This window comes from Emydura macquarii, unplaced genomic scaffold (assembly GCF_026122565.2).
Source record: "Emydura macquarii macquarii isolate MOO-44397 ecotype Brisbane River unplaced genomic scaffold, CSIRO-AGI_Emac_v2 contig_1119, whole genome shotgun sequence".
NCBI lineage: Eukaryota > Metazoa > Chordata > Testudines > Chelidae > Emydura > Emydura macquarii.
This window is the reverse complement of record NW_027131256.1, coordinates 18562689-18587891: the sequence shown is the minus strand read 5'-3', so window position 1 is coordinate 18587891 and position 25203 is coordinate 18562689. Positions and strand designations below refer to the sequence as shown.

Sequence of the window (25203 nt, the reverse complement as noted above, 5' to 3'; positions counted from 1 at the left end):
CACACCCGAGAGGCAAGTCTCTGTTATGAGCCTTAAGCCTTATTGAAGTCTGAACAGACTTCACCTGTTTCGATAAGTACCAGGACCTGCCCCCCTTTGTCTTACGGGCCCCATAGAAACTCACTCCATGCAAATTAGCATTTGAACAGGTATTGTGTCACCACCCATCTTCGGGAGTTAACCAGGGTCCCTGAAAACTACATTGTATACTCAAGTGACTCATTGGGCGTTCCTGTGAGGGCGTCTGGTGTGCCCCACTGTGCATTGTGATTGTCTTTCCTGTTAAGTATAAACTGTTAATCAAATTCCACTATACGATCAACATGTAAATGAACCTAAGAAACCCCTATATAAGTCTTTTGTATCTGGTAGCCAGGTGAAGTACATTTGCCCAGCATCCAGACATGCTGCTTGACCTCCCTATAGCCACCTGGGTTTTCCCTATGGCTATAGTATTCCCCATAGCTATGGTTATGTGATTGTGTGTGTGTGTCACAATTAAAGCTGCACCCGATCCAACTTTAAATGTAGCTGTGTGATTCTTTTCCACGACACTCCACACCCCCTTCCAGTCTCCCCATCCAACCATTCCTAGTCCCCACCCTCTGGCTCATTGTCTCCTTGCCCAGCCAGTCCTTGCCACTGGTCTGACTTTTTGTTCTGGCCTCCAGTCACCAACATTCCCCATTCCTACTAGATCCTAGTCTCCCTTCCAGTTGTCTCATCCAATCACAGAGTCCTCACCTCTTCAGTCAGTTCCCTTTCCCGAACTCTGCCCAGCCAATCCCAATTCTTTCTCCACGCCCTTGTTCTGCATTAGATTGGCCTGCCCTCCCCCACATACCTTTCCCCTGCTCCACTGGTTCACAGCCCCACTCTACCCCAGTTCCTCATCAGTCTATCTCTCCACAGCCAAATCTTCATCCCCCATTTTTCTCTCTGGCTTCCAGTCCTAATCTCCTTGTTCAGCCAGTCCCAGGGTGCCCATCCAAGTCTTCTCCCTCTAAATCCCAGTTTTCCTGTCACCCCACCTTGCCAGTCTCTAGTTCCAACTCTCCCACTTGAAGGCTCCTTCCCCTAGTCTACTCCCTCCCTGCCCTCAGGCCCTATTCTTGTCCCCTTTGTATTCAAGTCAGGCAGCTTCCTCCTCCACTAAGCCTGGGGATCACTGAGAGCACAGGAGAGACAGGCTTTTTGCTCAGTTATGGTGCCTGGCCCCAGCTTGGTCTGGAACAGGCATTAAAGAGAAAGTCCTCTTTTGCCCTTACAGCCCTGTTGCTATGTGGGGCTGGTGTTTGGGCAGTAGATGAGTCAGCACTAGGAGCTGTGAAAGGCCACAGTACACTCAGTGCAACACAGAGTTTTCAGAGATTTTATCTTCCAAGGTCTATAAAGCCTTTACTGAGCAAGTGCAAACTAAAAAGCCTATAATGTGGGCAGATTTTCAGGGAAAGAGCAAAAAAGTAAATCCTTGCCTCATTTCAAGTCCCTGAACAAACCACGGAGGGTATGAGAGGTTTCAAAGAAAAGGTTGCCAGAATTTTTTCTAACCTTGCAAAACGATATGTTTTTTACTAGCTGCTTTCTTGGAAATCAAGTTTCCAAAACAGTTCAGCCTGAGGCAGACACGAAGCAGGGAAAATTTCAGCCCAAATAGTTAAGGTTTGGCAAAGTTATAAGCAATTGCAAAGAGGGTCTTATAATGGGAAATGTCAGCCAACATTAATAATGGACAGCACTACTAGCCCTGTTTATAATTACATACCAAATCTATGTTAAAATAATGTTGTTTTGATTGCAAAATAAAGCACTTACAAGTTTGGAAATGCTAGATTAAGGTTGCCAAGTAGCCGGGCTCATCTCCCTGGGGCTTGATTGGGCTGGTGTTTGGGCAGTAGTTGGGTATGTTAGCAAAGTGGCCAGCTGAGACCCTCCTTCCTCCAGAAAATGTACCCAGGAAGGATGGAGCTTGTAGCCGGTTGCAGTGGCTTATCAGCAGGGGCCTGCATGTCTGGCATTCCCATATCCCTGGCTGTAAACTAGTCTCAGCTCCCTCACCCTTGCTGTCTATTTCCATGGAAGAGTGCAAGAAGTATACACTGTAGTCCAATTAACACCCCATTTTAGAGAAAAAGGCAGAGCAATTGGCAGCTGCAGGCACGTGTCATCAGGAAAGGAGACAAAAACTGAAATGTTGGGTTTCTGGCTCCAGCACCAAGGATGAATGCTGAATTCTGTGGCATTTTGAAAAAAAATGTCCAATATAATAACCACAGACTCAAAGAGTCTAAGGTGCCCAGACTGAGGTTAAATGGGCAGATCACACCTCTCAAAGCTATTGTTTCAGGCTCTCGGCAGATTCAGGCATGCATCACAGGTGAGTAACCTTGAAAATGCAAACCTGGTCTCTCCACAACCATAAGGGTTAGAAACCCATGAGCACATGCACACATGCATATTTTTTAAAAAGCTAACATTTCAGAGAACTATTCTGAGGCACCTGGTGAATACTGCATACAATTCTGCAGCTGCAAAAGTACACAGGGCCCTGGCAATAAAGTCAGTGTGATCTGTGTGTGAGAATAATTGGTAGGACTGGGCTCTTTAAAATGCCCTAATGAGCTTTATTTTGTTTTGTTTAAGGGAATTATTGAACATCAGTAAATTCTTAGTAATGATTAGATCATAATGCAGCAGACCCACAATTAGTCACAAATCTGCAAAGACAGACATTTTAAATGTATTTATCTCTAGAGAAAGGTGCTATTGCTGCAGGGAACTCTTTTAGTTTTCCAGATCAACCTGTGTGACAGGGAAACTGCCAAGAATTAAACAAAACAAAACAAAAAAGTCATTTTCTCTTTCTAATTTCTTTTTCTGCTGGAGGGAATTTGACAGAAGGTATTAGTTTTTGAGCATGACTATTATTTGCCACCACTTTATCGTTTCACCACAGATTTCACTGCTTTCCCATTCCCTTCTCTCTGCTGTCTATCAAGACTCTGATGTTCATTGTTTGGTTAATGAGAGACATAGTGGCAATATTCTAAGTGTGGTAATTAATGTTCAGGGGGCTCATTGTGATACTCTTATTCACAATGGCCCATACCTTATTCTACAGATAGTCTTGCTGACACCATTGGATATCTTGCAAAGTGAAGTACTAGCCACTGTAAGTATGGGTGTCAGAATTTGGCCCAGAAAGTGGGGGGATGGATGGATATATCACATAGCTGATGAGTAAATAGTTGTTTTTGTCATAAACTTTGCTCAAGAGTTGACCGGAAAAATTCTGATTTTTTTTATTGCAATTTGCCCATTCAACAACAGTTCAGTTTTGACTGTGTTCTCCTAGACACCAGGCAGGGTTCCAGTGATACTCTGCAAGACAGGTAGGTTAAAACTCTGCTGCCTGATTTCCTGCCAGCTAATCCATTCATCTTCTTCAAAGCCCTTGGATCCCTAAGATCTTCGGGGTCCATAAATCCAGGGCTGTCCACCAGCTTTTGTGGAGAATTTTGAAAATTTTGAGTGTAATTCTAAATCAGAACATACCCGAATTTTGAAATAGCAAAATCTCCTGTAAAACAGAATTACCTTTCTCTGCTCAGCCGTATGTATTACAGCTGAACCAATAGTTACTGGAAGATTGAGTTAGTCTCGCTTTTGCTTCATCATACATCTTCAGTAAGATTACTAGCTGGGCTCTGTTTATAGACTCCTCACCACTGGTGCTGGAACAAGAGACAGAGAGACCATATTTGGAATTTCAAATACCAGCAAGAATAAGCTAGGAGGACAACTGATGTTTCTGGGAACGCTCTAGAGGGGGGATTGAGCAGTCTGTGCCATCCATTCGGTGTGGATTGATCCCTGGATGTGTCATCCCAGTTTCAAAGGTTGGAGTAAGAGAGGGTGGCCCCATCCTTTCTGCCCCCTTTTCAAAATCTTACTACCTGGATGGAGAGGGGAAGGAGTAGGGGCAAAAGGTCCCTCCACTCCCCATATGGTTTTGAAATGTTTCAAACATTTCAAATGTGACTGAATGCTGGGCACATAGCACAACTTTAAGTGCTGTAGAACAATAAGTATTGCTTCAGTTTCATTTTCTCTTGGCCAGTCCTGATTTCTGTGAATATATTCATTATTGCTAAGTTATGTCTAATTGTGAACACATTACAGCCTATTGGCCAGATTGTTAAATCTCTCTGAGTTGTACTTGGGAAAAGACTGGATGGGAAAAGAAAAGTAGTTTTAAGACCAACATTTCTTGTTCCTAATCAAACTTGTATACCATGACCATCTGTTATGCATTTGTTTCAGTGACAGCAGAAACAGGAAGATCCTTTAATTAGGGATCTTGTGAATACATGGCTGTGATAATTTAAAATTATATCCTGGCTCAACTGAGAAGTTTGTGAATTTGAGTTTGAGCTGAATGACTCCCCATCCACGAGAAACTGATGTCATTGCACTCAATGTTGTAGCAAATAAATTTCTCTGTTCCGTGTGGTAATAGACTACACTAGTGATAGCACATTCACAGCTCAAATGCTTATTTTTCCTCCATGGACTAAAAAGATTATTTTGAAGTGTATGAAGAGCTTGTCAATTTGCATCAATTCAATGCAAAAAAAAAAAAAAAAAGGGCCCCAGCTTTTTTCAGGAATCTGCTGAAACAGGTGAAATATCTGGATTTGGACTGGTCTAAACTTGCAAACATAGTAACTGATATGTTGCTTTTGGAATTGACAATGATGTGGTATCTCTTCTCAGTGTCCACTGGGTGATCATGAATAAACAATCGTTTGGTACTACTGTATCTTACACCAGAAAAAGCAGTGAGGGGAAAATATAGCCACAATGATGCACTGTGTGACTGTCACCATTGAAGAGAGCTTTACTGGGTCACATAGCCTAAATTGCTGCCAATTTAGTTTCCTTTAAGAAAAATCAAATCTGAACATAGTGGTCAGATGTATTGGTCTGAGCTTTGCTGGCTCAGTAGATGATGAATTTGGTAATGTGTGTTGTGCTTCTGGTAAAAGTTAAGAGACTTTTAATTGAGAAAGGCTATCTGTTAAACTGAAGCTTGCAATTCACTCTTTAATATTGCATTTTAAATTCTTGCTAGCATTATATCACATCAGAATGAAATGAACCTCTCCTTCAGGGAATGAATCATCTAGTTGATGATTTTGTTTCCTTTCTAAACAAAGATGAGGCTTCTTCACGGACACTTAAGCAAAATGACCTTTCCCACTTTCCGAGTTATTAACAAAGGTTCAATAAACAGGCATAAGACAATTGTTCCTTTTCTGAATAGATCAAGTAGCTTTAAGATTCATTTCATTTATGGTCAGAGTCTTTCAAAAGGACCAAGAGAAATGCTTGAGTCAGTTACAGAACTATTTTTGGCTGAATCTGAAGACACCAAGGGTAATATTCAGCTAGAATCGACTGACTTACTGTAGTTCGATCTAAGTATCATGAAGGAAATGTTTTGAATTTCTATAACTGCCTTCCCAATGAAAAATTAAGAATTTTATAAAAACCTGCAATATAGCAGATCCCTTGGGCAGTACTTCTTTGTTAACAGACCTTTCCTATTATGACTCTAAACAAATCAGATCACAACAATAATTGTATTCCATAATATGTTATCTATTTCGTAAAATGGGAAACTGCAGTCACCCATGTTTTAATATTTCAGTCTATTGTTCTGACACCTCTTTTGTGGCATTGATGTAGATACTGCAGCAAATGAGGATAGAGACAGAATGGATTTTAAGCAGCAGGCCTCAACTTTATTAAACCTAACAAAGGGGATGGTTGCTACGCTCGCTACCTAGCCCACACTCTCACATACCAAGCATTTTAAGTGGTTCCAGGGTTCCTACCATATAACCCATAACTCGGGATAGACTATGCTTGGCCTACACCTAGAACTCTGCTTACTTTTTTAATCCTACCACACAACCCCCCTCAGGGGGACAGAGGGTACCAAAGGGAGGGGACCTTGGACCATAATGGTCACCCTCATCCCATGAACACAAGGCCCATCAGCAAACCCCCAGGTCTTTTATTTTTGGGAATTGTCTCTTTTAACTTCACTGGAAATCAGACACAGTGGGGTGTAAGTGACAATCTTGGTCATACTCCCACACCCACCTCCTGATGTCAGAATTCCTGCCCATCCATTCCCCCACATTTCAGAACTAGAGGTTAGCTCCTGTGTCTGACAAATATACTTCATCATCCCTGAAAAATTACAGGCCAAATATAACAGATTCCCTCTGCTGGAACACTGAACCACCATTGTCCAAGAATAGCCTGGTAACCTCAACATTCACCTTTTTCTGACCCTTATCTGTATAGGCCACTTCCGTGATGCCCCACCAAACCCTCCTTGTGAGCATTTCTGACCAGACTAATCTAACATCTGTCCAGAACTGCTTGATCCACACAGCAGCCCTCTGAATTCTATCCCTCAAGGTGATTCCAGTGCAGACCCTAAGATCATTTGTCTCAAGGTGAACAACCAGGATGTTAAGTTGGGGTGTTTTGTTCGCCAATGATTGCGGAATACGAATGAGGTGATTCCAAGAACATGTACCAAGTTAACTGGCTTGAGACTGCTGTAGGCAAAAGCTTTTTTTGTTACTGCAGCAAAATGTTACCTTGGTGCCATTCCTGTGTACAAACAGTGGGTCCAGCTCCTGGTTCCAGGGGGCTAGGAAATCTTTGACTGCCTTTACTGGGCACAGGAGTTCATCCACACATTACTGAAACATCACTGAGTCTCCTTTCCCATTTTGGTCTGTTTTAGTGTATTTTAAGTGCAGCAACATTACTTTGGGTGATAACCATTCATCTGATCATTCCAATGCCTACCTGGAACTGTCTAGGGATGCTTGAAATACCAGCTCACTTACCCCGAAAGCACCAAAGATGACCAGAATTAATGTTGCCTTAAATAAAACGGCCTCCATCCCACAACTGCATATCCTCTGTGGGGAATTTAATAACTCTGTACGGAGTTCCTACCCATCACCTCTGGACCATCCCTCCAAGAACTTCTGCACCATGAAATTACTAAATGGGTTCAAAATGACAGGCCTTTTAGTCAACCTGATATAGTGAAGGAAACTAACCCGTGACACGTCCGCGATACAACATATCTCACCATCTGATGCTGAGGGATGGGCCTCGGGTGCTGGAGCCCTTCCCATGCTCTAAATTCCATGAACTCAGTAAGGCCAGTGCATGTTCCCAGTCAACCAACAGCTTGACTAGTCCTATGACTGGCAGGAGCCAAGCTTTCACAGTTGGTGAGGTGCCACCAGGGGAGCTCTGTTGGTAAGTGGGGTGAGTTTCTGGAAACTTGTGTCATGAAACAGAGACAGAGCATTGGCAATGCCATAGTAGACTTCTGGAACATGCACTGCACAGAAAGGAAAATTAAACAAGAGGCAATACAATATGAAAATCCTTGATAGCCTCATTACCGGAACAAACTTAACCGACTGTCTGTTCTCTATGTGACAAACAGCTTGGTTGTCAGAGCAGAAATTAATCTTTTTATTCCTGAGTGGTTCTCCAAATAGTGACTGCCACCAACATTGGAAAAAAATTCAAGGTCGGTAATATTCTTTGTAATACCTTAAGCCACCCTGTCCTCTGGCCACCTCTGAATATACCACTTGCCATGATAGCACACTTCCAAAACCAACTTTAAACAGCTGAGGTCCTTGGCGAACTTAAACGCATTGAATTGCACTGGAAGCTCTGTCCACAGCATCCAGTCCGAACACCCAACTGAAACCCCATTAAACTGTTTAAAAAATGTCTCCCATGCCTCTAATCCTTCCATCAGTTTCCTGTTCACTCTGACAAAATAATGAGGTTTTCACACTTCTGGAAAAAAGCTAATATAGTGCCCATCTTCAAAAAAGGGAGGAAAGAGGATCCGGGGAACTACAGACCGGTCAGCCTCACCTCAATCCCTGGAAAGATCATGGAGCAGGTCCTTAAGGAATCCATTTTAAGGCACTTGCATCCTCAAGAGGGACATGGAATGCCTTCTCCAGGGCCATCACCCAGTGCACAAAGTTTATGTGACCCATGACCACCTATAGCTGTTTCAGTGTTGTTTAGTCTGCAAAAGAGAAGAGTGAGGGGGGATTTGATAGCTTTTTTCGGTGGTGGCAGATGACAGAACAAGGAGCAACGGTCATCTTGGATTTCCCTTATCAATGCCCTAATGGTATCCAATATCTCTGCAGGCAGCTGGAAAACTGTCCAAACTGTGTCTAGTTCGATTCTCTGCTGGATCCTCAGTTTTTTCAGTGGTGAAGGGGCTGGAAAACCCCGAGGGACATGACCTCCCAGAATGCCTAAACTCCTCACAAAATATTAAGGTTTTCCAGTGCACAAAGTTTATCACCCAGTGCACAGTTTTTTCAGTGGACTCAGCCAAATCTTGGAACACCCTCAGGAGTTAGGTAGAGTCACCTGACCTTAATTTTCCTGCAAATGGGACATCATTATGACAGTGCACGATAGGATGAAAGCCTGCCTCTCTCAGAATTGTGCACTCCAACACGGTGCTGAGCCTTTCAAAAGCTCCACAAGACATTAAGCACCCCTGGGGCCTGGCTTTATTGAAATTGTAATGGACTTTGAACTGAAAACCCAATATGTTAAAATCTCTGAGGAGTAAGGAAGTAACCTGAACATAGACTCTATGTTACATTTTTGCTACCGTAGTGCCAGACCCGCAGCTCTCTAACCATGGCTGCTGCAGCATCAATCAAAGAATATTGAACTGAACATAATTGTGGGTCGATGTAATCATTTACAGAGGAGTCCCAGCGGTAAGATAAGTGATGGATAATCATGTATTTTCCTTTGGCGTTGTTTGGTACCACACCCAAGGGAGATATTCATAAGTCTGGCAGTGGAAGGTTAAAAATGGGCTGCTACTCTTTACCACTGTCAAAATTTTAGCCTACACTATAGGCTTGAATCCGTTAACAAATTTCAAATTCTCCACCCAAATGTGATGCCTTGTTCTTTCATATGGGGTTTGGAAACCAGTTGAAAATCCATTCCGTAAATAAGATGTGTCCATCCTTCTAGGATAGTCCAATAACGAAGTAATTTAACTGGGGAAGGGGCCTTTTTCATAAGTACTACATCTCCCCACTGATTCTGTTTAGGTACTGGCCCTTGTTGACTTTTTTTTTTTTTTAACCACTGCACTGGGTCTTTCCCTTACCTCCATAGCAAGGAAAGGTGCCGCACTGACCCCCACACTTCCTAGAGTAGTATTCGTACTTGCAGTTGAACAAAAATGCTTTGTCATTAAGTGCAAAGCAAACATCAGACCAGATATCTGTGGCTGGTGCCCATAGTTTTGGCACTGGCAAGCCACTCTTTGTGAAAACCAGTTGGAGAGGATGATACAGAGTTATACATTCCAACCAAAGGTCCTGGTATTTTTTAGTCTTTAGTAATTCTGCCTCCTCTGCCTCCTTCTGTCTGAAATTCTTATCATACCTTAACCATCCTACCCTGCCATCCATATGTGGCATGAGCCTTTGCTATTAAGGCCTCATGCTTGAATAAGGAAATACTTCTCTCAGGATTCCTCTCAGAAATTAAATTCACATATATGTAAAATGCCACAGTCCAGTTTTCAAAAGTCTGGGTTACTATAGATTTGTGATGAGGTTTCTCTTTTACCCATGTCTGCCACGTGATCCACACAAAAAAGTGGAGGAATAAATCCACAGACTCCCCTTTCCATATTTTTTCCTTGTATAAATGATTCCCAAGATACCAGAACATTGTCACCCACGTTCCCCACTTATGTCTTGTTAGAGACAGATATGTTGTATGAAGCCCCAGAGGGTGTGCTGGTACTTGGAGGTGGGTGTATTGTCTGCGCTGATTGCTCACTGGCCTGATCCCAAACCTGTCACAGCATTGACCCTCCATCCAATAGGGAATACCCCTATCTGGCATGCTTCTGACAATTTGCCCTAACTTTACTTTCCATGAAATTTGATACAAACAAAACTGAATTAATGAATGTTGATGAAAAGTTAAGCAAGTGAACACAAACAAAACCAAATTTTGTTTAAATGTTACTGCAACGTTCACACATGTTGGAAAAATTATCCACCGTGACATATTAGGCATAAAGTATTTATATCACGGTATTTGGGAAATGTAAGTGTTTGGTTAAATTGAGCATATTTACTGTTGTCATAAGACAGTATGATATTAACTAAAATTCTGGTGTACAGGCATGATCACAGGTAAGTGCTCACAGGTGTTGAACCTAGGAAGTATAATAGTTCTACAAAATCACTTATTAAACAATCTTAGCTAGGAAATGCCTACGGTCCACTTTTGGCTACAAAACAGACACATGCAGCAACACCAGCATCTCAGTGACATACTTCAGCATCCTTAACGATCAGCTTTTAATTAGTTTCACCGTTTTATTTTTCTAATGTCTTACATAGAAAATTCACTTATCACTGCTTATTTCATCCTTTAAATTTCTTGAAGATGTTCTGCAGACTTTAAGAATTTGTTTCAAGCAGGTTACACAGATGATTTCATCTAGCAAAGCATTTATAAACCTGATTCATCTTTCAGGCCTGCAGAGTATTCCTGAGATATGCATTCTGATTGTCAAAACTATCAAAGGGCCTCTGCCTCTATGATGGCTAAATGGCTTTTCCAGCAACTGATGTGAACCATCTCTAGATAATCTCTGTAAAATATGCTGTAATCTTTGTCCTCTTGGGGGTATGAGATCTCCTATAATGGCATCAAATTTAGAGTAAGTTATCTGAGATAATCTCAAAGAAAGGATCCAGGCTTTCAAAAAATACTTGTAGACCCATGAGAGTGATTGGTAAATGTGTACAAGGACATTGCCTTGGTTTGATTTGAAATTGAGGAATCACAATAAAGCTAAAAACAGTTGCTTATGATTTTTACTTCCACACTGCTATCAAGGTTTTCAAGGAATGACAAGTCTGTTGTAAGGCAGATTTGTATGTTACTGAGATAATAAAAAGCCCATAGGTCTGATTTATAGAAGCAATATTCTGTTCAAGTACAGTACATGAAAACCAATTGCCTGGAGACAGGTGGAGCATCATCTGTATCAAGGTACCCCTCTTGAGATCAAGGAGACCTAATAAGCTTGTTTTATTTAGTATATAAGATTTATTTCACTTAAATTAGTCATTTGTGTCTCAATCTACAAAGTGCTGAGCACTTTGGCCCCAGTCCAGCAAAGCACTTCACTGTATGATTAACTTTAGGCAGCAAAAACTTAGCTGGTATAAACTGTCATAGCTCCACTAACTTCAATTGTGGCTAAACAATGTACATCACCTGAGGATCTGCCCCCAGGTGCACAGCTCCATTCATTTCTATCAAACCCTTTTAGGAAGTAAAACCTTGTGAAGTTTTATTCATCTATAATACACTTGATATGGTATTTAATTCTCAGACAGTTAATTTCATAGTGTAGCTATATGGTCGATCCAAATGATACAGATGATTTGTGTATTATTGTATGCATTTATTTATCTTGGGTAAGAGGCTGTGATGGGGTGTACAAACCCTGCACCAGTCAGGAAGAGATAAGGAGCTGTTATGGGCTTGAGTAGCCCCACCCAACCACACCTTCAAGGTATGTCAGGACTGCAGCAAGAGTTAAAAATGAGAGAAGCCCAGCTAAGTAGGAGGTAGCTCTAGAAGGAGAAGGGAGCTCCTCAAGATAGGCCTGATGGAGGGAAGCACCAGCTCCCCTGCCTATGGACTGTCTGAGTATATTAAAAGAGAGGCAGGCTGGAGCATAAACAATTACCTCAAGATGCTGTATAATGGTGAACCAGCGGATACTGAGTTGAACTGTGGCTTTCCGAAGGCCCTGGGAAAGAAGAGAGGCTGATGGATTATTTGGGAATGCCTCACTCTCCCCCACTGTCCTTTTTCTTTCTGTATCCTTGATATCCTGGAAGGGGTAAATCCAGAGGAACTCAGCCAAAAGGTGAAATTTCTGTAACTGGGCCAGTGATGCTACCTGGACAAACAGAGCCTGCATGAGTATATGACTCTGTCACATCCCCAAAGTGGGCTGTGGGGGGACTAAGCCCTTAACAAGGCCAAAGCGGTGACTCAGCAAATCATCCCTGTTCAGGAAACCATTGAGACATCTGCTTTTGTAAACTATTTTTAAAACAGCCTGATAATGAATAATGATCTATGTAGTTATGTTAAATAACCAAAAAGATGGAAATTTGTCATAGATTCTAAGCAGGGCCCGAGCATAAGTTTTTCAGGCCCAGTACAAACTTGTAACATGATCCCCCTACCACACATGTACCGCAATCCCTTATCCCATACATACAATCTCATGAGCCATGAAAATTTTTTCCTCGTAGTAATGGGGGTTGACGCCTCGGCTGAGCCCCCCAGGGCCTCTAGGCCCCAGTAAAGTGTACCCTAACCCCCCATGTGGGGGCCCTGATTCCAAGGCCAGAAGGGACCAATGTGGTCATCTAGTCTGATGTCCTGTATAACATAGAATTTCCTCCAAATAATTCCTAGAGCATATCTTTTCAAAAAAAACCCAACCAATATTGATTTAAAAATTGTCAGTGATGAAGAATCGACCATGATCCTTGATAAAATGTTCCAATAGTTAATTACTCTCACTGTTAAAAATTTACACCCTATTTTCAGTCTGAATTTGTCTAGCTTCAACTTCCAGCCATTGGATCATGTTATACCTTTCTCTGCTAGACTAAAAAGATGGTTTTAAATATTTGTTTCCCATGTAGATATTTATAGACTGTTTATCAAGTTACCTCTTCTCTTTATTAAGCTACATAGATTGTGCTCCTTGAGTCTAGCAATATAAGGCTTGTTTTCTAATTTTTTAATCATTCTTGTGGATCTTCTCTGAACCCTCTCCAGTTTATCAAAATCCTTCTTGAACTGTGGAAACCAGAACTTGGCACATTATTCCTGCAGTGACTGCACCAGTGCCAAATACAGAGGTAAAATACCCTCTCTACTCCTACATGAAGTGGGGAATTTCGAGTATCTCAGGATTGCATCAGTTCTTTTGGCTGCAGTATCAAACTGAGAGTGTATGTTCAGCTGACTATCCACCACAACTCCCAAATCTTTTTCAGAGTCTCTGCTTCCAGGATAGAGTCCCCCATCATGTAAGTATGACCTACATTCTTTGTTCCTAGTTGTATACATTGATGTTTAGTCATATTAAAATGCGTATTATTTGCTTGGACCCAGTTTACCAACCAATCCAGATCACCTCTTTGAAACAATCACCTCTTCTCTTCATTATTTACCACTCCCCTAATTTTTGTGTTATCTGCAACCTTTATCAGTGACTATTTTGTTTTCCTTCAGGTCTTTGATAAAGATGTTAAGTAGTGTGGGATCAAGTAGTGAAAGACCCCAGTGGAAACACATTTATCGATGATTCCCCATTTACATTTATGCTTTGAGACCTATCAGTTATCCAGTTTTTAATCCATTTAATGTGTGCCATGTTGATTTTATATTCTATCTTTTTAATCAAAATATTGTGCAGTACCAAATCAAACATCTCACAGAAGTCTAAGTATATTGCATCATCAGTATCACCACCTTTATTGAACAAAATTGTAATCTCATAAAAAAATTAGTTTCATAGGATCTGTTTTCCATAAGCCTATGTTAATTTTCATTAATTGCATTGCTCTCCTTTTAGTTCATTATAAATCGAGTCTATCAGCTGCTCCATTAATTTGCCCATAACTGATGTTAGACTGACAGGTCTATAATTACTCAGGTCATCCCATTTACCATTTTTAAAAATTGCCTTTTTTTAACTCAGAGTTCTGGAACTTCTTCAGCCAGCTCTTTTAACTTGCATCCCAGAGTTTTCTTTGGATTTGCTGAATTTGCTAACTGCTGTTTAACATCCTCCAGGGGTACTGCTGGAGTTGAAAGAGTGTTGTTATCACCATATGATGAGACACATCTCTGCCTTCTCTATATTATTATTGATAATTCTACCATTTCCATCTAGCAATGGACCAATATCATTGTCAGAATTCTTTTTTTGTCTTAATATATTTAAAAAACTTCTATTGTCCTTAACTGTGCTAGCCAACAATTTCTCCTTGTATTCCTTTGCTTCCCTTACAAATTTTCTATAATTGCTGACTGCAGTATTGAGTGGAATTAAAGTTGTGTTGTGTTTTTGTGGGTGTTTTTTTGTAATGCTCATTTGAAGCATATTTGTGTATATATTTGTTTGTGGAATACCTTGGTAAGTATTGTTTCTCTTAAAGAAAATAGTCTAAACGTTTAATTTTCCTCCAGTGGCAAAGTCTGGTGCCTTAGATGCTATGATCCCATCTGTACAGGGTTCAGAGGGAGCACAATAAAACTAATAGTTAGAAAACCTCTGAAAAAAAATTAGCTAATAATGTCACAGACCTTCCAGGCTTAGAAACATGAGCTGTGTGTCTCATTAATAAGTTAGAAATAAAGATGAATGTAATTCCTTGACCAAATTATTTCAGATTCTCTTAATGTTTCATATTCATTTTTCTCCCTCACCCCAACCCTCCCAAGACATTAAGCTAATTTTATTATAAGCAGTATAAAATCAGTAACTGATTACAACATAAAGATAACTATTGGTATCTCCTTACATTTATCTATATGTAAATAGTAATAAAAAGTAACATATAGTTCACAGCTAGCAACATAACAGAAATCCTCACTGGTATTGGCTGAAAATGGAGCAATTGGCTCTGTGTAACATAAATTTTATAATTCTGCCAGATTTGTCATAGATGCAATCCAACGAAGGCCTGTCTACACAGGGACACTCAAGAAAGTTAATCTAAACTAAAGGTGTGAATTTAAAGTGGATTAGTTATACTGCATTAAACCTTTGTGTAGACACTCTTTCAGAATTAAAGTGGCCTTAATTCAGGTTAATATAATTCAAAGTCTGAATTCATATTATAATATATAATATGAAATTTAAAAATTCAGTGCAAAAAAACTCTTTTCTGGTTTTCTCCCAAAAAGAAATTCTGGTGAAATTTACCCAGTTTCAGAAAATGTTTTGTTTGATTTAGATGGAACCATATTCTGTTAAAATATGCAACCCATCTCTAATGTTAATTCAGACCAGCTGAAGTTCTGGCCTGACTCTCTCTCTCTTTCCCTCTCCCCCCCCCCCCCTTTTTTTTTAAAGTATAGTTGTCTGTAATTTGATCCCCACAAATGTGGGCACAGCAGGAGAGGCAGCCAGTGCACTGTCCACAATGTCTTAAAATTACAGGAATATATTTGAAGTCAAACTACTTAACGTGTGGCTCACTCACATCACACTGCCCTGTGTTAGTAATTCTTTCACACGCAGGCAGTACCATTGTATTCAGGGAGTGTCTGGAAGATAAGGCTTTAGTCTGTAAGCTCCTTGAATCCTGGACTCTATGTTCATATGTTTTGTAAATGCCTTTATATAAGCAATAATAAAAACTCAGTAATAACCAGTAATCAACAAATAACAATCTCCTCTTCAAATCAAATCTTTGTTTTTTGTTTCAGGTAAAGCAAACGCAGAACACTTTCACGCTGTACCTACTCCTCTGTAGGCATTTTTTAATTCCCTCTTGTTAGTATTTCACAGCTAATTAAAGTTGATTATTTTAAGAGCGTGTACGTATCAGGTGCTTATTACCATGGCACAATGCTGCACAAAAAAGTGGCATTGAGACACCAGTATGCTAAATACATTTCCATTTGTCATTCCACCAATAACTGTCTTAAAACTTTATCACACCATACACAAACTGAAACGGCGTTATCATATGGTTCCAGGTAGCAGGGTGAATATCCCCTCTCCTTTTCCTATAAGCTAATTCTCTCCACTGCAAGTAGTTCCCATTCAGTTCTAGGAGGGAGCGGGTGCAACTGCAGATGGGTTCCTCTCCAGATGACTGACAGGGCTTTTTGACGGTGCTGATTGAAAACAATGCAATAGAGACTGAGGTCAAAATTCTCAAACTTGCATGTTTGAAGACCATATTTAGGTACTAAACAAAAGTAGACTGGTTTTCAGGGTTGAACTCAGTCAAATACTTTTTGAAATTAGGGCAGTTTTACTGATGTTGACTGACTATGGGTTGAGAAGCCTAACTTTGAGCCCTCAGGGTTGAAAATTTGGGCCATAAAACTTCTGTTTTATGACTGAAGTTCATACATTTTCTCAGTTCACTCTCTCTTAGTAAAACCTCAGAACATTTAAGTGGAAATTTGACTTCAGTTTTATCAGGGTGAATAGCAATTTGGTAAAAACCGAAGAGTATATATCTAAAAATTAAAAAAACAAACGGGTAAAACAAAGCATTTTAAAATCACTTCTTTGTCCTCTGGTTGGGTTTTCTATTCACTGGTGATATTTGAGGTAACAGTATGTTACTGGAGTGTGCCTGTGTTGTCAAAAACATTTGGGGTATGCTATTAACGTTTTTACTGTTTGCAATTTGTTTTTGACAGCACCAGTTTATCATTAAATACCTGGTAATGAACCATTGCAAACACTCCTGAGTTTTCCCGCAAAAGGAGTAAATGCAAATGTCCCTTTGTTCAAAACTAAAATAAGTTTTTTAGATTAAATGAGATTTCTATCATCTGCCCAGGGTCCTCTTTCAATCATTTCAAATGCACCATTAAGTAGCACTGAGGGGCAAAAATTGAACGGTTGGTACTGTAAGCATCCCTGCATGTGAAAAAGGCTCTAATATTTCAGCAACTGCCATGCTACTGTATTAGCTTTACCCCTTGTCAAATGGGTCACTTACCTTTTCATAAATGCAGCCCATAATATTTTAAAGAAGAAAGTTATCCTCCCAAAGTGTCAAATGTCATTTTTCAGTCAGCTTGGGAAACATGGTATAAATGTGTGGAAAATGCAGATTACGGAAAGTGATCCAGTGGCCATTTTCCTTTCTCATTAAAACCAGGTCACTGAAAATGAAATGATCTGCTTGAAGCAAAGCTTTAATAAATCTCCAGCTAATTGTGCTTTGCATTAATTTTTTTGTTGGTTAGTTCTTATCTCCTAACTTGCAGTACAGACTGTTTGATGCATGTTTCAAGCAAAACGATAACAATTGAGTAGTAGAAGATCAGTGATAGGTCAGTGCGCACTTGGGAACTTTTAGTGCACATCAGCAGAGTCAACATGGATAGTTAGCGAATGAAAAGCTGGAGTGCTGGAGATTTACACCCCAGCTTGCTGAGCAGTAAGTGCTTTTGCAAACGTGCCCTAAATTAAATCAGGCTCCTCCCGATCTTCAAATGGTGTGAATCATATGAAACAATGGAGCTGTTCTGATTTATATTAGCTTAGTATCCAGCTCACCATATTTAAGTAAGAGCTACAGAGCTTTTCCCTGAAAAAGCAAGTTGAGAGAAACTTTCTCTGTATCCTTAGCATTTCTCCTAATCTTGTAAAGCAAAGAATTCTAGAATTATGGCCATAGAATGAAATCAAACCACACAGACGTCATATAATATCTCAACACTGAATAATAGTTCAAGAGTACAATGTAGTAAGTGCTAAAGAATATTTTTTCCTTGGTAGTAATGGGAGTGAGACCATAGCTCTTCCAGACAAGAATCATAAGATTAATTCTAATTCTAAACACTACCATGGGGGAAAAAACCCCAACAAATTATTATGCTCCAGGAAGAGACTCCAGAGGACAGGCAGCGTAGGTACTGTCAATTCTGTTTGTGTGTTGGACAAATTATGATCTTTACCTACTGCTGTTAATTGGATTTGAGTGTACCTCTACTTGTCAATTTCACCTAACCATTTTCAGCTGTCACTAGCCTCAGCTGAATATTGCTAAATTGAAAATGACTGTGGCACATAAATTATATATAATCCAATGAATGAACAGAGATTTGTATCAATATTGACTTGTAATTTTACAATAAAAACATATATTAAACTCTTTGTCTTCGACACAAGAATAGTCAGTCTTCAAATCTCCTAAAATAGTAGTAGTGATGAGCTATGTAAACAAATTGACTAGCAAAGGCTACAGTATAAACTGGATAAGATTATACCACACCACAATAAATAATGCTGTAATAAAAACATGGACTAGATACTTGTACAGTATCCCATCAGTGCTCAGGCATTTGAAAAGACTCCTGCATTACAGCATGTTATGCAAGGTCTAAAATTCTCCCATCTGAGATTTTTCACCAATTCCTTAGAAAGTTCATATAGAAGTTAAATAGAGCATTGTTCCATAGAATTTTTAAACCAACCTATATAATTATATAACAATGTCTACCTATTAAAGCAAGTGGTCAGCCTCTCTGAAATCATGTGCTTGCTTTTGCTGAGGGGCCATAGCCCTTATATATATTTTCCCCTCAACATAATTATAATTTTGAACCTGAATCTGACTGACATTACCAGCCCTGAATGGTGAGGGCACCCTGAGTTGAAGTGGATTACAAATCACATGCCTGAAAGAGCCCTGCTTGCCTAAATCCCTTGGTTTCCTTCCACAACCTTTGAGGAGGTAGTATGAGTTTGGTGGGTGAATTCTGGTCTTTGCTGCGTTGCCTGGTGTCAGTCACTGTGCTGGTCAGTGCTGCTCTGCTAGGTCTGGGACGTTCTCAAAGCCTGGTTGTGAATATGCCCTGATCTGCTTCTTGGGGTGATCCATCTAGCTCTGAGTTCAGGCTGTATTTGGGACTTTTCTTCATAGCAGCAGCATGTGCTCTCACCTGAGGTGTGTAGTTCCTCTCTGCAACTCCAGCCCAGATCCAGCTGATTGGTTGAAGGCCACCCAGTTTGCTCTGGGTCAATCCTATTATTACTTGGGTAGGGATGAGCACCCATTGTGGAGTTGCATTCCTCTCCACCAAAGGGAGGTGGGCTGGCAGCAAGAAGTAAGGGATGGTATTTCCTCCCAGTCCCCTAGGCAACCATGGTTCTAGTGTCAACCCCTTTCTCTCTGTCCTCTAGTGAACCAGGGCTTGTGCAGGTAAAGTTGGCTCTTTAGTACTGTGTCCATCTGCATGTGGAGTGGTACCTCCAATCTTGTTTTTTCCTAGGATTGATGGAGGTGATCCATAGCTCCCTCCAATTTTTCATATTTCAATACAAAAATAGACCCGAAAGATGTGAAATCAATATTACCATTACATCATGTTCCCTCATGTCATATTAAAACCAGAATTTTGTTAGACTTCTTGTAAAGGCAACTGAACATTGTGCTTATCAGTTCAGTTCTTTAACAGCAAAGATTCCTCAGGGTAGGCTGTGCATGGTGTGTTTTGAGTCAGACACAATACGATTTTATTTTTTTACTTGCTGCTTCAAATTGGTTCAGAAAGGATACCTTGTACATGTCAGTTTTGCCTGTGCAGTCTTAAATGTCCCCATCCTCCCCTGTATTTAGTTTGCAGCTCTGCTGCACATGTGGAATGCTTCTGTTACAAGATAGGTGGAAAGGATTGACAATTAATATTTTTTATTCATATAAATGTGTAGGCTATTGTATAAATGAAGAATGCAATTTAGTTATTTTAGGCTTTATTTTCATACCTTTCATAAATCTAGTAACTTGAGGAGAAACATGATCAAGAGAAGACTGATAATCAAGACTATCAACTTCAGAAAGAAGGGGGGAAAACCCTACAGTTTCCTGAAATTATTAAAATAGCCTGGAAATGTTCATTTTAATTAATGACAAAAAGGAAGAAATTTAGATTCCATCGTTATGACATGTAGACATAGTCCTATGTTTTCAAAATGACAGGGGTTCTACTGTGTCCAAGGATCTTATGCTGCAAACACTGATGCATGTGAATTAGTGCACTTGAGGGACTACTGATGTACGTATAGTTACATACATGTAAAAGAGTTTGCAGGATCAAAGCCAAAATTAGGATCAAACACACAAGACCTTATTCTCCATTGCTTTTGCACATAGAGTTAAATGGCCCTCATACCCAGTGCTAGCTGACTATTACCTGTGTATAAAATGCTGCCATTCTCAGTTGGTAGCATTTTACATGCACTTTTCAAAAGTACAACTGATTACGCAAGGTGCATGGCAGTAGAGAATGGGAGCACAGCATGCTTCTTCTGAAGATCCAAAAACAGAGGTAGAGAGTTGATTTCATAGATGTCATGCTCTGTCAGTGATAATGAAAGTAACATCTGCTACACTATGGTTCTTTGGAAGCCATAGATACATTCAAGACCACAACAGAGGCGATTACTAGAATTAGATGACGTGGTTTCTCCCTGCGCACATAGTAGGTAACTTCATAAGTGAACTTACTTCTTAGGATACTAATCTTTATAATGTTTCTTTTGAAATTACTGTTATCAACAAGAAGAAATCCATGGATTTTTATGGCAATGCTGGTATTCTAGGAGTTCAGGGAGCAATAGATTGCACACGTGTGGCAATTAGAGCACCAGAAGAAAATGAGGTACACTACAGAAACAGAAAATCGTTTTTCTAATTTAGCATGCTGGTGTTATGTTATCAAAATGTAAAATAACAGATGTAATTTCACAAGTACCCAGATCATATCATCATTCCTTCATAATTACACAATCAAGATTAGCAAATAGCTTTGAAACAGATCACATTCAAAGAAGGTGGTTACAATAGACAAATAAGAGGTCCAAGTAATATACATAAAAACACAACATACACACAAATGTATCTAAATTACTTAAGATGACACTGATTAGGAAACTGCTTGCAACTGAAGTTCCATGCTATTCAAGTGAACATAAATTATATTATAATGAAGAATAGTCATTTTATCAGGGTTTGTACAAGACAGAAACCAATTCTGAATCATGACATTTTCAGACATTTTTAGCATGAATTATTTTGTTTGAAAATTGTTTGGTAGAAATCTGTTATTTGTTTATAATATTTAATTCATCTTTGCCCTGTTAGAGTTCCAGACACCCAATGGGAGCCGAAACAATGTCATGTGACCTACGGGACTAAACATACAACATGAATAATCAATAGTAGATAGCTGGAGTGGGAGACTTTCAGAGGCACAAACTTCCATTGAAAATCAATGGGAAGTTAGTTAGGCTCTTAACTACCATTAACTACAATTTGTGCCAAACTTCCCTGAAAAGAGCAGCTTCTGAACAATACATGTGCCAAAATTTGTTTGCTAAAACTACTTAGAAAACACTGGTACTTATGTTCTCAGATACCACAGTGACGTGCTCAGTAAAAGTAGACAGATGGAAAAATAACTAGTATGTTTGCAGAAGAGATAATTGACAGGCAAATAATCTGTGAATAGAGAAAAGCTCTTTCGGCATGTTCTATCTCAGTGAGAGATTTTTATCAGAAAGACAAAACATTCCTTTTTAACATCTACGAATGAATTACAACATTCATTTTTTTAAAGCTAACACAATTCAATACCCAGCTGCAAATTTGCTGTTTCTATTTTTTGTATTTTGGAATTTTGACAAAAATGTCAGTGTTAAGTGTGCTGCGCCAATGAGCCGTTTTCAGCATACAGTAGATGTTTGTTAGCAACTTACTGGTGCTCTTTTGCTATGTTGCTCCTACGTGGTTGTTGCTGTTGGGGAGTGTCATCTGACCAAAGGCGTATGATGAGTTAAGGGTGTTTCGGAAGGAGTGGAGGAACCCCCAAGTTTGGGGGGAATGGGGCAGGAGAACCCTGAGTTTGGCTGAGAGAGTCCAGCTGCTGGGGACTGGCTGAGGATGCTCCTGAAGACAGCTACATGCTCCACCCTTGCTGGGGATGGGATGGCTGGAGAGGGCACCCTGCACAGCCTGCAAGAGATGGGTGTGTGTGGCTGCTAGCACGGACAGTAGAGACAGGATGGGGGGAAGGGGACAGGACAATGCCCTGGGAGTGTCCTCCAACCCCCAGGAGTGTCCTCCAACCCCCCCCCCCCCACTGCAAAACAGCACCCCACCCCTTGCTGCCAACAACCAAGATGGAGAAAGCTCAATGCACAAAGGAAGGCCTCAATACTCCCCACTGCAAAATATCAACCCCACCCTGCTGCCTGCAAGCCAGATGCTGAGGCAGGGAGGAGGAAACCTTTCAGTTGTGCCTTGGCTGCTGCCTGACCCCAGCTTCCCCCTCACCTACAAAAAAAAATCCCTCTCTTTCAGACCCTCTCCTCAAACTCCCCCCTATACGTGCTCTCCACACAGGCTCTGTCAGGCAGGGTAAGTGGTTGGGGCTGTGTGCCCTGGAGTTGCACTGAAGGGCCAGGGTTGGGAGGGGTATAGAAAGATGCAGTTGGGGGGGGGGAAGCAATGCCCCCTACATGCCCCTGGACCTCTGCCCCTGCAGGTGACATCACAATGTCACAAATGCTGGTCTTATGCAGTGGCTATGTTGCTGTTACCTAGTGGACATTTCACATTAGGGAAAGTGTTCCCAGGGGGAATGTTGCTCATAAGCGGTGGTTGCTTTGACAAGGTGTTGCTACAAACAAGCCATCTACTCTACTAATTTTTCAATTCAGCTAAGGGCTAAACTGAGTTGTTAGCACAGCGCTGAGTTTGGAGCAGCACATAGTTGTGCCACCCCTAGAGGAGCACTAGGAAGCCTCCCTTCTTGCATTGCATTTATTTATTATTATTATTGCATTTATTTACTGACCCATTTTTCTGGGTGCAGCATATTCTCCCCAGCGTGCCAAGGTTCCATTTACTTTCAGCATTCTCTGGTGACTTGCTCCTGCAGGAACCGGGAGTATACCTTGCGCTCATTAGTGCTCAGAAGCTGTAAGGCCGGGTGCTCCTGTGGGGCTGTTCAAGAGGTTAAATAATCCCTATCCAGCCTTCTTCCCTGCATAGTCACATAATACCAGGATAAAGGGAGAGGTAAATAATGAAGAGGACAGATCACTGATCTGGATCACTTTGTAGCCAGATGCAAGCAAACCATATGTGTTTTTAATATGGCTAAAAGTTACATTTAGGAACAAGGAATGTAGGCGATACTTACAGGACAGCATATCTATCCTAGAAAGCAGTGACTCTGAAGAAGATTTGGATGTCCTGGTGTATAATGAGTTGAATCTGAGCTCCCAGTGTGATGCTAGGGCTAATGCAATCCTTGAATGCATAAAAGGGGAATCTCGAGTAGAAGTAGAGGGGTTATTTTGCCTCTGTATTTGGCACTGGTGTGACCCCTGCTGGAATGCTGTGTCCAGTTCTGATGCCCACAATTCAAGGAGGATGCTGATAAACTGGAGAGGGTTCAGAGAAGAGCTGCAAGAATGATTAAAGGATTAGAAAAAATGCCTTATAGGATAGACCAAGGAGAGCAATTTATTTAGCTTAACAAAGAGAAGGTTAAGGGATGACTTGATTATAATCTATCATTACCTACATGAGGAACAAATATTTAATACTGAGCTCTTCAGTCTAGTAGATAAAGGTATAACATGATCCAATGGCTGGAAGTTGAAGCTAGACAAATTCAGATTGGAAATAAGGCATACATTTTTAACGGTGAGGGTAATTAACTATTGGCACAATTTATCAGTTGTGGTGGATTTTCCATCACTGACAATTTTAAAATCAAGAGTGGATGTTTTTTCTAAAAGGTAATCTAGGAATTAGTTGGGCAAAACGTTCTGTGGTCTTGTTGTACAGAGGTCAGATTAGATGATTACAATAGTGTCTTCTGGTCTTGGAATCTATTCATCTAGTCCTAAATGCAGATAACACATCCACCTGGGAAAATTTAAAGACAATGAAACCAATTATATCACATGCAGCAAAATGGAATACAAGTCTCTCTAGACAGTACTTATGACCCAAATGATTCTATGATTTTGTAGTCCCTCGTACTTTCTGTCCAAATAGGAGTTAGTGTGAGACTGGGTAAATCAAGGGAGTAAGCCTGCCACAAGCTACTGGGCCAAATTCTCTACTGGCATTGAGTGCAACCTTTCTGAGGCATGTTTGGCTGTCTTTGTTAACCACCAGAATAAAATTACCGCCTATATTGGAGGATCTTGTGATTTCAAGTACCTCTAGAGCTAGTCCAGGAAATTCTTATTCTTGATCTTCAAATCACATGATCTGTAGCAGATGCCCAAAATTGTTAGTGCTTTTTTTTTCAGTTGCCACTATGCCTATTGGGATATATAAAATGGAAATATCGGCTGTATCTCCAGAAGCATCTTTTTCCATCCTCATGCTCCTGATTATTAGTATTTGTGGTCTTGAGCTTCTTGTTAGAGAAGGCAAAGACCACTTCCTGAGAAAATCAGCGAAACTACTGCAGCCTGCTTCATCTGATGTTTCCAGGGTATTCAGCGGTCTCAGCCGCTGCTGAACCCTGCTGTATAGGAATGGAAAACTTTACTGAGATTCCTAACATGGGAGCAATTTGCTGCATGTGAACTGCAGCTGTTTAAAACAATCAGCTGAAAGAGTCAGGAGTCATTAAACAGCACCCAGCAATTTATTAAGCATCGTTATTTTTTTTTAAACAACCAGATGAATAAGGTACTACATCCTCTCTAGTGCATGTGTCTAGTTTTAAATAGATATTTTCCTGTGCTCTAACTACAGGCTGACTACAGATTTTTCTGTAATGCTGTCAACACAAGCATCCCATTTGGTGGCAAACCTATGTATCCTTTCCTACCAGTGTGAATAGATGTATTTTCCTCCTGTGTAGTGTAGGTTTTTTTTTTCTTAGATCTGTTTGGAAAAGAAATAAACAAACAAAAACCCCTCTGTATTCTCCATATATATCTTTGCTGGGTGTCAAGTATGAGTTTCCAAATTATCACTCATTCAGTGATGACACATTTATTATTCAGTTTTTTGGTGACAATGTGATGCTATTAACATATACCACCATGAGTCAACATGGCTTGATGATAATACGTGTATCAAAAATTATGCAGGGTTATGGTGTAAAGTAAATGAACTCTTCTCTGAAGTTAAGCTTTCATGGCAATAACGTTCAAAATATACTTCTGGGAGGAATTTATCTTTGTGGATGTCCCATAGATTTTTACTGTGTGAAAAGAAATTTGTTCTA

General features: G+C 40.3%; 1 long non-coding RNA gene across 1 annotated transcript in view; it reads left to right on the top strand.

Annotated features, from left to right (window-relative positions):
- LOC137151916 (uncharacterized) overlaps positions 1 to 15747 on the top strand; it is a 28438-nt gene extending 12691 nt beyond the window's left edge. The window contains exons 3-5 of the long non-coding RNA XR_010919407.1: positions 13012 to 13094; positions 13233 to 13265; positions 15676 to 15747. This is a non-coding gene — a long non-coding RNA (uncharacterized lncRNA). The remainder of the gene's footprint in view (positions 1 to 13011; positions 13095 to 13232; positions 13266 to 15675) is intronic.
- The last annotated feature ends 9456 nt before the right edge of the window (positions 15748 to 25203 follow it).